The 13,263-nt window shown below is 44.4% G+C and overlaps 1 protein-coding gene and 1 long non-coding RNA gene across 3 annotated transcripts in view; one reads left to right on the top strand and one right to left on the bottom strand.

Moving 5' to 3' along the window:
* LOC126262320 (uncharacterized) overlaps positions 1–13,263 on the top strand; it is a 439,820-nt gene that overhangs the window by 61,756 nt on the left and 364,801 nt on the right. The window lies entirely within an intron of this gene.
* The window catches only part of LOC126262319 (follistatin), an 809,720-nt gene that overhangs the window by 541,741 nt on the left and 254,716 nt on the right, over positions 1–13,263 (bottom strand). The gene's annotated exons all lie outside the window — the stretch shown is intronic.

Here is a 13,263-nt window from a genome sequence, read left to right as displayed (position 1 = left end):
GCAGAGAGGACAGAGATAGAGCATCAGTTTGTTGAAAGTATTTATGGACAGAGTAATATAGCAGTACGAGGCAATTCCCGTTATGCACTGCCCGTTGAACGCAGTATGTATATGTATTTAAGAAAGTAACGACAAACTTGAAAGTGCTGAGCTCAAGGGTAAGTGTTGATTTCGTGTTAGACCATAACTGGGTGGTGGTCTGTGTTAACTTCCTGTGGTGTATTACGCCCATACGCACAGCTAACATACCCTCAAAGTTACGAAAAAAGAGGACGGTTTTCATCAAGGTCAGAATCGAGTGTATTAGTGTCCACGATAACTATAATCACTTTCAGTCTAACCTCGTAAGTGTAATTATCGCCCACTACAGACAACGCCTTAATAATGTAGTCATCTTTCTTTGCCTCTCGTCATCTGTACCACTCGACTGCACATATTGCTGCCCATTACACTTTGCAGTATGGATGTTCTGAGTGTTCCTTTTAATTTTCTTCCTGGTGTTTTTCCCTCGAACATGTTCTTTAAGAAATTGTCCAGTTTAGTTTTTATTTTTGTTATTGCTTTAACCAGTGGTTTTTAAATATTTGGTCAGTGGAGGTCTAGGATGATTTTTCTCGATGTTTACATATCCATAGCTTCAAATGCTTTCTCATTCCTGTTTCCTGACTGTCTCCGCTTCACAGCTTTGCGTAATAAATACAGCTTGATGATCTTTTCCACATTTTATACTCGGAACGTTGTTTTGTATTTTGCTACGTTTTCATTCTGTCCAGACATATTTGGCCATCGCTCAATTGATAGTTCATATCCATGAACCCTCTGTTGCCTCTAATCACTGTGCTGTCCAAGTGGCAGAAATCACTTACTTGCTTCGGAGTTATACTCAATATTTTAATGTTTAGTGTCGATGTATCTACCACCATCGTGCTGGTTTTGTTTGTGTTCAGCATATGCTAGAGCAGCCATCAAAATTCTTAGCACACAGTTAATGTCCTTTTCTAGGGATGCTACGACAACAATATTGTCAGACAATCTCGTGCGATATGTTTCTTTAACACAATTGTTTTTCTTTTGCGTGATTTTTCATCCAAATCATCTAAAAGCGAGGCCTTGTCGCTGCAGCCACTCTCTCCTACCTCATGCTGTCTTCTTCATCTCTTGGTAATTATGGCAGTTGGTTACTTCTAATAGACCCCACACTGTTTTCGTTCTTGCCCTCTTCTTGGCTTTCTTTCGCAAAATTCTTCCTTCCAGTATGTTAAAAACTTAGTGCATATAACTAAATGTCCAAAAAGTTTTATTTTCCTTTTTTAGAAAGTTGCTATTAAGTTTCTCTGCCCGTGGATCTCTTCGAGAACACCTTAATTTGTTTTCGCTTCTCTTCACTTCGTTCTAGTAAGCCTCCTTGAGGGCCACAATTCCAACCCTTCTAAGCGATATCTGTCCGACTTCAACTATGTTCAGCTTTTAGCGCCATGTAGGACCACTTTCCATTTGAACGTCATGATACTTTTTATTACTATGTTAAGCTTATTTATGAGTAATGTATTCGTTCATTGAAACGACATTTAGTTATTGCAAACTTTTTGAGATTTCCTAGAGGTATTCTGTAATTATGGCTCCTAAATAATATCATTTCTCAACTTTTTCTATTTTACTTTGAATGTAGATCACAGGTTTGTATTGATTTCTGATTTGCTTAGCATCATAATTTTTCATTGTTCATCTTAAATTCACACTTTTTCATAGTTGCTGAAAATTTAGAAAGTATATTTTGCATCTTTTTCGCTACCGGGTATTGAGGTGCAGTTCAAACTCGTTCATGTGCCCCACATCAAGGCAGATCTCCGGTTCATACGGATCGTTTTAAATTGAAGTTCAGCCAATCTCTATACACAGATCCTGAAAAAGTGTCAGTTATCTAGTTGACACAGGGGCGTACTGTACTAAATTGCCTCCGTTAGTTGCGAGTGTAGAATGAGGAAGAATGAAGTAGCTGTTACAGTCCACACACAAAAAGTGATCAGCCCAGCATGCATAAATGAGAATTTTTGAAAAATATTGCTGCTGAATTTGGTGCTGAAGCATTTTCAAAAATTCCAGAACACTCAGACATAAACTACTGGCTGCAGAAAAAGACGCCGGCTATGGTGTGATCCTAGCTGACAAGGACGATAATGACGGTGGATTAGCTGACGAAATTCGGGCCTAATCGGAAGACGACCTGGATATACAGAGACAACAACGCAGCTGTGCAAAATAATGGTTTACTTGACGCCAAGGAACTTCGGCCGAACTAATGCTGGTGAAACGCTTAAGTGATTATGCTGCACCTACGAATCTGGATCGAAAGAAACTTACTGATTACTGCAATGTATACAACTCACTGTCTTCTTTTTTTCAATATCACATCATCATTTATATGGAAATAATATATAATTTGTGTATTTACTTGAAAACCAATGTAACCTGTGTCACTCTAATTTCTCCTGACTTCGCCGGCCGGTGTGGCCGAGCGGTTCTAGGCGCTACAGTATGGAACCGCGTGACCGCTACGGTCGCAAGTTCGAATCCTGCCTTGGGCATGGATGTGTGTGATGTCCTTAGGTTAGTTAGGTTTAAGTAGTTCTAAGTTCTAGGGGACTGATGACCTCAGAAGTTAAGTCCCATAGTGCTCAGAGCCATTAGAGCCATTTTTTTCCTGACTTCCCGGAATATGCGAATTTTCAATTGTCAGGATAAACTAAGGTCCCAACTAATCCGGATAAAACGACTTTCCACTCTGATATCATCTCAAATTATCATACTCATATAAATAAATTAAATAGGTATAGAGAGATGAAAGAAGTGAGCCACGTAGGAATGCTTGTGCCGTCTGGGAGGCCGTCTGAGAAGAGACGGGTCGTATCTCACGGAGGGAGAGGTAATGGTGCAGCGGAGAGTGAGAGTGAGCGTGTCCGCCTTAAATTTAGCCGGGCAGCGGCAGCGGCGGCGGCGGCGCACCGGCCGCTGTGACGTCGGCCAGCTATGCAGCGCGCCCGGCCGAGCGCTGGCCTCGATATTTCATCCACGCTTTTAGACCGCGGCCTCTCCGCCAATATGAAGTGCTCTTGTCGGCGGCGTTTGAAATATCTCGACGTTATTTTCGCTGCGCCGACGGGTAGAGATCTCTCAAGTGGCTGCCCGGGGAGAGGGCTTTGGCGGCGGGCGCGCCTGTCACCAGGGTTGGCGTTAACAAATGCACCGGTTAGCCGCCGCTTTGTCGGTGTCGCGTCCATCGCTCCGCACCCCCTGTCTGCGGTGCCCCGAGGATTCCACAGCCGCGAATCTTTCAGTCAAAAGCAGATAGGTATTTTCTGTCACGCTACAGACGCCGATCCGTGGCTTGTATACATGGACTCTCACTAGAAAGTGCATTTTTGCCTTTTGCCCTTAATATTGGTCAAACTATTCATTACCGACTATAGAAGTTGGGAAGTAAAATAATTGACCATAAAGGGCGTCAACTGCCAAAATGACAGAAAGAACTTCAGTTAGTATTTCTTTGCTGAAAGGCCATGTTCGACAGTTAAAATTACTAACCGACCGTTTCGTCTCCGACAGTGGGAACACATCTCCAGAGGTAAAGCGGCAACTGCATCAAGAGCTCGAGGGGCCTCCGAAATTAGAGACGTTAAAGGGCACCACCATTCGTACCTCTACATATACGACGTTCACTCCAAAAGAAATGCACAATATTTTTTAAATACATCTTTTATTCTACATGTTTGAAAGTTTCACAGTATGTAGATACATCCTTTAGGAACAATATTTTCATTTCTGCACATAATTTCCATCCCTCTCAACTGCCTTACGCCATCTTGGAACCAGCGCCTGTATATCCGCTCGGTAAGTTTCTGCACCAACCTGTTGGAGCCACTCTTTGGCAGCGTGCACAAGGGAGTCATCATCTTCAAACCTTGTTTCACGAACAGAGTCTTTCAGTTTCCCAAAGAGATGATAGTCACATGGAGCCAGGTCAGGACGGTAAGGCGGGTGTTTCAGTGTTATCCATCCGAGTTTTGTGATCGCTTCCATGTTTTTTGACTGATATGTGGCAGTGCATTGTCATGCAACAGCAAAACCTCCTGGTTTTGCCGATGTCGTCGAACACGACTCAGTCGAGCTTCAAATTTCTTCAGTGTCGTCACATACGTATCAGAATTTATGGTGGTTCCACTTGGCATGATGTCCCTAAGCAAGAGTCCTTCGGAATCGAAAATCACTGTATCCATAACTTTTCCAGCAGAAGGTGTGGTTTTGAATTTTTTATTTCTTGGGTGAATTTGCATGATGCCACTCCATTGATTGGCTTTTCATCTCTGGTGAAAAATGATGGAGCCATGTTTCATCACATGTCACAATTCTTCCAAGAAATTCATCTCTACCATTCTCGTACTGTTCCAAAAGTTCGCCGCATACTGTTTTTCTTGTTTCTTTGTGAGCCACTGTCAACATCCTGGGAACCCACCTGGCACAAACCTTTTTTAACGCTAACACTTTCAGTATTCTGCAAACACTTCCTTCCCCTATCCCAACGTAGCGTGACAATTCGTTCACTGTGATCCATCTGTCAGCAGTCACCAATTCGTTAACTCTCTGCACATTGTCTGGAGTGTGTGCAGTACGAGGCCTGCCGCTGCGAGGACAATGCTCAATATTGCCGTGCCCGATTTCATCACGTAACCTGCTTGCCCACCGACTAACTGTACTGCGATCGACAGCTGCATCTCCATACACCTTTTTCAACCTCTTTTAGATGTTTCCCACCGTCTCGTTCTCACAGCACAGGAATTCTATGACAGCACATTGCTTCTGACGAACGTCAAGTGTAGCAGCCATCTTGAAGACATGCTGTGACGGCGCCACTCACGGGAACACGTTGAACTATGTTTGAAAACAAGCGGGAAGGATATATCTTCACACTGTAAGACTTTCACACATGCAGGATGAAAACTGTATTTTTACAAAAATAGTGTGGATTTCTTTTGGAGTGACCCTCGTACATATATATTCTGCAAACCACTGAAGTGCATGGCAGAGGACACGTCCGACTGTACCAGTTTAAGGGCTTCTTCCCCAGTCAAGTACGTAGCACGGGAAGAATGACTGTTTATATGCCTCCGTGCGCACTGAAATTTATCTGCTCTTGTCCTGACGAACCCTACGGGAGCGATATGTAGAGGGTTATGGTACACTGCCCCATTACATTAATTTGACTACCTCTCAGAAGCTTGAATAACTACCTTCTGCAGCGCGGACCGCGGAGAGACGGGCAAGAACACTGTCAGTGATGTTCTAGAAGGTAGCGACAGGGATGTGTAACCATGCCGACAACAGTGCCGGCCAGCAGCGCTAGATATCTCGGCTGATGATCCATGGGGCGAACAGTTCGTTCAAGATTGTCTCACAGATTCTCAGCTGGGTTTAAATGAGGGGAGTTGGCTGGCCAGGGGAGTGCGGTAACCTCCTCCTCGTGCTCTTCGGACCAACCACGTACACTGCGAGCTGTGTGACACGTTGCATTACCCTGCTGATGGGCCTGCCGGTGTGGCCGAGCGGTTCTAGGCGCTTCAGTCTGGACCCGCGTGACCGCTACGGTCGCAGTTTCGAATCATGCCTCGGGCATGGATGTGTGTGATGTCCTTAGGTTAGTTAGGTTTAAGTGGTTCTAAGTTCTAGGGGACTGATGACCTCACATGTTAAGTCCCATAGTGCTCAGAGCCATTTGAACCTGCTGGTGGATGCTAACGTGGCGAAGAAAATAAACTACATGTGGAGGTGGAAATGGCCGCCAAGGATGTATGCATACTTGTGTTGGTCCATCGTGCCTTCCAGAATGACGAGGTCACTCTGGGAATACCACGAAAACTCTCCGCAGACCATGATACTCCCCCCTCCGCCCTTGACCCCTTTGCTTACACACATTTTAAGCCGTCCACACCAAGTGTCATCCGTCCGATGGAGCACAAAACGTGACTAACCTGAAAAGGCTGATGGCTCTCGATCTTCCACCATAACCGAGTCCATAAACAAGAGGTACCAAATATGTGGTAGCCAAGGAGGTGGAAACGTGGGTTCTACTATACCAAGACTGCTTGGTAGCTACAACAGGAAAACGCAATTAATTAGGAGGAGTACAAAATAAGAAAGTATTTATTACTTTGTTGTAGTCCATGATCTGTTGGTTCACAGTTATAGAAGACGCGACTAGACTAAGCGTCTGTAGAATGACATAATTTATAAATCACAAATCTTGCAGTGACGAATTAATGTCTCGTAATGTTGAATGTTGAATCCGGTGGGTTTGAAGGCTAACTTGGCTGTCGACATGACAGAACGTAGAATTTTCTATAACTGCCAACTTAGTACTGTTGACTTTACGGAACTTTACAACTGGGCTACAAAGGCTTGACGGCAGCAATGACTGAGCTGGAGACGATGACTGGCTAAAATCGGCGCTGTCTGCCCACTGAGCACGGCTACGAACTGTAGACTGGCACAACTGCACTACACTCCTGCTACACATGACGTGGCCTCGCGGCGAGCATAAGTACTGCGACTGGCTGTGTATTCTTTGGCTAGCACAGCCGCTCTTCTGTTCCGTTTATCGAGAGAATCGCATCCGGCGGATCGATCTCTCAGGCGGCGGTTTGGTCGTATGACTGACGACATCACAAAGCCCACTTGCCGCCACTTAGTGAACGTGCAGTTTTGATATTGCAAATTCCAGCCTTCGTCGCCGGCGAACAGCAGCCAGCCAGGGTGCGTGAAACGGTGCCTGTTGCAGAGGCCAGACCCGAGCGCAGTTACATTCGCCGTATGATCGTTCAACAGACACTGCAGATAGCCCCTTGCTTCATCTGGGCGGTCAGTTGCTCAACAGTTTGCCCGTACTCATTTCCGCAGCTGTCGCCCGGCCCTGTCATCTATGGTGCACCAGAGTAGCCTCCGCACTGGCTTTGTGTAGCACCACTTTGCCGTGCACGGTGTACTTTAACCACGGCGGGACGTGGACAGTTTACTAACTTAACTGTATCGGCAATTCTTCCACCCTTGGTCCGAAAGCCAATGATTGTGCTCTTTCTGAAGTCAGATAAATCGCGTCGCCTCCGCATTACGACAACGACTGCACTGTTTTGCGCGTCCCCCAACACGCATTATATACACTCCACTGCTAGTGCAATCACCTGCCGTCTGTGAGTGGTTATTGCACGTTGACGTTGAACATACGTGGTGGTCACATTAATATTACCGGACCGTGTATATTCTATGATTCATCATTTAAAGCTGCTTCTTGGAATATGTAAACGCACAACTAAAAATAACAACAAACAATGTGACACAGCTTCCTCACACAACATCCAACAAACCCATGTACATAACGTTACCATATTTAGGTGTGATATCAGACAAAATAGCCAAGCTGTTTAAAAAAACAGACATCAGGATCACCTTTGCCACCAACAACAGCTTAAAAAAGAAATTTATACATGACATCTCACACCGTACAGAGAAACTGAACCAAAGCAGGAATTTGCAACAAATATTACATTGGCCAAACTGGAAGAAATTTTAAAACCCGCTTTAAAGAACACATTGACTATTTCAGACTTGGCAAACCGAATAAATCAGCTATAGCGAAACATATAAATGGAACAGGAAACAGTATTACAATAGGCAACGATCTCAAAGTACTAAATAATTTAGAAAAGAACTGGAAAATGGACATCTTGGAAGAAATGGAAATATTCATCCATTCACTATAGCACTCCTAGCAGAAAAGATACATAACATGACAGTCATTTGACACTAGCCCCAACAATAGCTTACAAATATGTAAAATAAATAGTTTATATCATGATATGTTCAATAATATTGTAATGCATTTCATCAACCTACTTCTGTAATACGATAACAAGACGTGCAGAAAACATGTAAACATCTGACACCACACAGATGGACAAATCGATAGTCAAATCGAAATCAGCTGTATTTCGATCGCCATCTCGTCCACTACACTACAGAACTGTTTGTGATCGTGTTTCCAAGTTACTGCTATGTTACTGACAATTTGTGAACAGTGACCAAGAGAGCCACGAAATGGAAACACCTCAGTGCATCACAACGAGACTGCCACGCCAGAAGAACAAAGATGAACACAGCGTTTGCAAAAAGACTATGTAACATCAGTCTGACCTTATTGTAAAATTGTTATTGTAATGCCATTTAGCCTGTAGATGAGATATTCCCTCGAAACATGTCGCTAAAAAAATGAGTAATACAATAGTTGACAAAGTTTGTGACTGGTAGCGGTAATTAAAAAAAAAACCTTTACATATTTCTTGAGACAGTCACGGTCGAAAAATAGTCAAAATGGCTTCAAACTGGTTCTTGAAACTTTGGAAGTAGGCGTTCTCGTCATAATCTACCTCTGTCTTCAATAGTCTGACAGTTCAGTTTCTTCTACGTCTCTGTCACACTCTTCCACGGATCAAGAAAACTTGAGACCATTCGCGCTGCCCTTCCCTCTAATACGTTAAATAATCCCTATTAGTCCTGTTTGGTAGTGGACCCACACACCTGAGCATTACTCTAGGATAGATGGCACGAATGATTTGTAAGTCATCTCTTTTGTAAATTGATTGAATTAGCTTAGTATTCTATCAATCAACCAAGTGTGCCGTCTGGTTTACCTACGACTGAGCTCATATGATCTTTCCATTTCATATCAAAAACGGTTCAAATGGCTCTAATCACTATAGGACTTAACATATGAGGTCATCAGTCCCCTAGACTTAGAACTACTTAGACCTAACTAACCTAAGGACATCACATACACCAATGCCCGAGGATCGTTCAACCTCATAATTGCCTAACACTTTCCCTGTTTGGTATATTATGTATGTAGATTCAGGATATATCATCCTTAATAGTTAAGACTGATACGGGAGAAAATATACGTCAACAGAAGCAAAAAAGTTCCAGTGAGCTTGGGTCTGCAAACGAGCCATTTGCGAGACATTAGCGAATGTTTGGGTACGAGCCGACACTAATTTCAATATCAAGTATTGTCGTAGTTAGTACAAATGCTTTGGAAATCTAAACTTGTCGATTAAGTCCCAGTTTAATTAGGTTCACATTTTCGCTATGGCCTAGTGTAGGCGAATATAGTACATGCCTGACGGGACATCGCATATATTTCAGCTAATGTAAGACGACACCTAACGCGCCAAAATCATGCTAGACGGACCGGTCGAACAATGCCTGTACGCTTGGCCTTCGCGATCGGACTTCCACCCTCTGGATTTATCTGAAGAGTACAGCATTCCCGTTGACAGGGTTGAAAGGTTGAACAATCAGTCAGCGAATTGTTCGGCTTTGCCAAGGTTACTACATTATCCGGGGATATTTGAAAGAACTTGTAAGTCACTGTGGAGACGAGTGCAGTATTGCACCGATATAATAGTTCAACACGCAGAACAGGTGAGACGTTACATTAAACTATAACATGTTATGTGGAAATGTAGTATTGTATTCCTTGTTAATGAAAGTCATGAAAGAATTTTGAGCCAAATTAGATGGACATTTTGTCAGACATTTTATTTCTAAACTATATTTGTACTAAGTGGGTCAGTATTTCATACTGATGTGTATAGCGGCTTCTAACCAGACATGCGCACCTTGGCGGGAACGGCTCGTTTGTGGACGTAGGTTTGTTGGTACGTTTTTGTTTCTATTATCGTATACTTCCACACCTACCATTGTACGCTGTTAATAATTGTACAAAGAGTTCAAAAAAGTGTCGAATACTTTGGGAGGTGGTAGTACTCAACGAAACAAGAAAAATATGTCCCATAAACATGGGTCGGAAGCGCATACTTGCCGAGACAAGTACGTGTTTATAGGAAGAGTTGCGGACATTAGCCCAGTCGTTGCATTGGCGCTCTGTCAAAAATGTCGGCATGGTATTATGATGTCTTAATCACAGTACTGTACCCACCATTAGGTGGTCTGCAGTCAGTTGTATTTAATTCGAGTTGTGTTGTAGGCTACGTAAGTTTCCCTAGTGTTTGTGTGCCATATTGTACATTACTATTAACCCTGGGTACCCATCATGGTGTTTTACCTTCCCCCAAACGCGGATATCTTACGTGTTTTCTGTTATTGCGCTGTTTGTATGTACGAGTGGCGTAGTATATTTCTCTCTTCCACCACTTGTTAGCAATGGAATCATGCTACTTGATAAGTGAAACAGCGGATATTATATTCTGCTGTGGTTTAGCAAATGGACGTAGCCTGCTGAAAAATATCCACAGCACAGATGCCCTCTGATAAGATGTTCGGCAGACTTCTCCAGCGTCCGAGGGAAACAGGTACCGTTGCACCTCGGAAAACTGACAGTGGAAGAACCCACACAGTCCGCACGCACGACATGGAGGAGCATGTGGTGCTTTCGGTGGAAGAAACCTACGGGACCAATGTGCGACGATTAGCGGCAGCAGAAGGCGTGACTCACTCTCTTATCTGGGAGATACTTCATGAACGATTCCTGTAGCCACATCATCTACAGCGCTTTCAGGCCCTAGGGCCACAGGGTCATCATGGCAGACGGCAGCTCTGTTAATGGCTGTTGCAGAAGTGTGCCGCAGATCCACTGTTCACATTCAAGGTATTATTTACTGATTGTGTCGTGAATTTCCATAACCAACATGTATGGACACATGTAAATACCCAATCAATTCAGGAAAGAGGGCATCAACACCGATTCTCAATCAATGCATGGGCAGGCGTACTTGGTCATAGATTAATAGGGCCACAGTGCTGCCACAAACTTTAACTGGAGCGTATTATCTGAACTTTCTCATTAATGTCTTGTCTACTTTGCTGGAGGCTGCGCCATTCCAATAACGAATACAAATGTGGTTCATGCATGATGGCGCACCAGCACACTTTCGTCAAATGAGCGTGAACATCTGACGCAGACATTTCAGGACCACTGGATTGGTCTGAGAGAGGGAGAGGGTGTGCACACCTTGGCCTGCTCGTTCCCCAGACCTCAACCCCCTAGACTTTTGGTTATGGGACCCTACAGGGTCGCGTCTTCAATGCGTGCCAGCAAGAAACAATAACAACTGGGTATACTTCAAAGGGTGAATCATTCCTTACGCTGGAGAGCGGAGGGGTGCACTGTCATGAACGGACGCCACGTTGAACACCTTTTGTAAACATATGTTTATCGCAGAAAGTATGCACTTCCTGATCCATACTTATTAGACTAATCTCAGAAAATATACATTTCCGGAACTCATGTTTATTGGACTTATTTTTCTTCAAGGTGCCTCTCCAAAGAGCCATTAAGCACATTTTCTCTAGTGTTCCGGCAGATATTTTTGCAATTTCGTTTTACCGATGTGCAGAAGGAGCCGGCCCAAACAAAAACCACTCATCATTTATTTCATGCGATCCTCACTGTAAACAGAAACACCGGTTTTTCCCGTTACGAGTAAAGTGATTTTTAAATCTTAAAATTATGTGCCTGTTCGATAAGGCAGTCCCAAGTTAATCTAATGCGATATTCGTTTTATCGATATGTATTAAAAGGAACAGTAAAATAAGGAACAGTAACCACTATTCAAGCAGCGACTGCCTAGCGCTGACACATGGTGGTAGCACACAGCGCGGCACATGGCGCCAGTTGCTGCTGGAGTACTTGTTATTCTTCGTGTTTTATTGTTCCTTTTAACAGATATCGATAAGTTGAAAGTCGCAATGAGCTAATCTGGTACCGTCCAATGGAATGACACGTAAAATTTAGCTTTCAAAATGAGTTTTCTTTGCAGTGTGAAACAAATCGACTCTCTCCTGTGACACTTGGCATCGCATGAAACATGCTATGAGCAGTATTTCTTTGGGCCGACTCCGTCTTTACGTCGCAAAAACAAAATCGCCTGACGACTCTTCGAGGGACTCCCGCGATACGCAGAGGTGAGAAAAGCCATTGAAGAGCGATATGCCCTTACACAGATCGAGGAGGCATTGCGTACACAGGATATAAAAGGGCAGTACATCGGCGGAGCTGTCATTTGTACTCAGGTAGTCACTGTGAAAAGGTTTCCGACGTGATAATGGCGGCGCGACGGGAATTAGCAGACTTTGAACGTGGAATGATACACTGCTAGCCACCGTAAATGCAACACCAAGAAAGACAACAGGTGGCACAACAAAATTTATTGTGCAGATAACATGTTGACCAAGTATCAAATGATTACGTTTACAGACGTCTGTGACATGTGGTTCCTGCCAGAATCAGTAACCAGAGTAGCCGCCATTGTTGGAGATCACCGCTGCCACACGTCTCGGCATTGAGTCAAAGAGACGTTGGATGTGTTCCTGGGGTACAGCAGCCCAAGCAGCTTCCACACGTTGCCAAAGATCATCTGGTGTGGCAGCTGGGGATGTAATCTTGGTCACTCGTTGAGCAACCATGGACCACATGTTTTCTATCGGCGAAAGATCCGGAGAGCGAGCCGGCCAGGGAAGCAATTCAATCTGGTTATTGACGAAGAACCTTTGGACAATGAGTGCCACGTGTGATCGCGCATTATCCTGTTGAAATATGGCTGTGGCCGAGCCCTGAATGTAAGGAAGGACAACTGGCTCCAGCACCTCGGATATGTAGCGCCGGCTATTTAAAGTACCGGCAATGCGTACTAGAGGCGTGCGAGAGTAATATCCAATACCGCCCCATACCATAATACCCGGTGCGAGACCAGTGTGGCGGTGCATAATGCAGCTGTCCAGCATCTTCTCTCCACGGTGTCTCCACACTCGAATCCGACCATCGTGGTGCTGCAGACAGAAGCGTGCCTCGTCAGTAAAGACAACGTCATTCCATTCTGCCGTCCACATCCGTCTGTCATCACACCATTGGCGACGGAGACGTCTGTGGTTCTGCGTCAATGGTAGACGAAGCAATGGACGTCTTGCGGACAGACCACTCTACTGTAAACGGCGTCGAATGGTACGCGCAGACACTGGATGATGCGTTACAGACGCAATGTGCTGTGCTATGGTTCGGGATGTCACTGAGCGATCCGTCACTGCCATGCGCACAATTTGCCTATCAGCACGTGCAGTGGTGCACCGAGGTGAATGCGATCGACCACGTCGGTCCGTCGTACCCTCCTGCATCCAACGGTCACATATCCGCATTACAGTTGT

This window comes from Schistocerca nitens, chromosome 6 (genome assembly GCF_023898315.1).
Source record: "Schistocerca nitens isolate TAMUIC-IGC-003100 chromosome 6, iqSchNite1.1, whole genome shotgun sequence".
Classification (NCBI taxonomy): Eukaryota; Metazoa; Arthropoda; class Insecta; order Orthoptera; family Acrididae; genus Schistocerca; species Schistocerca nitens.
This window is presented reverse-complemented; position numbering and strand designations above follow the sequence as displayed.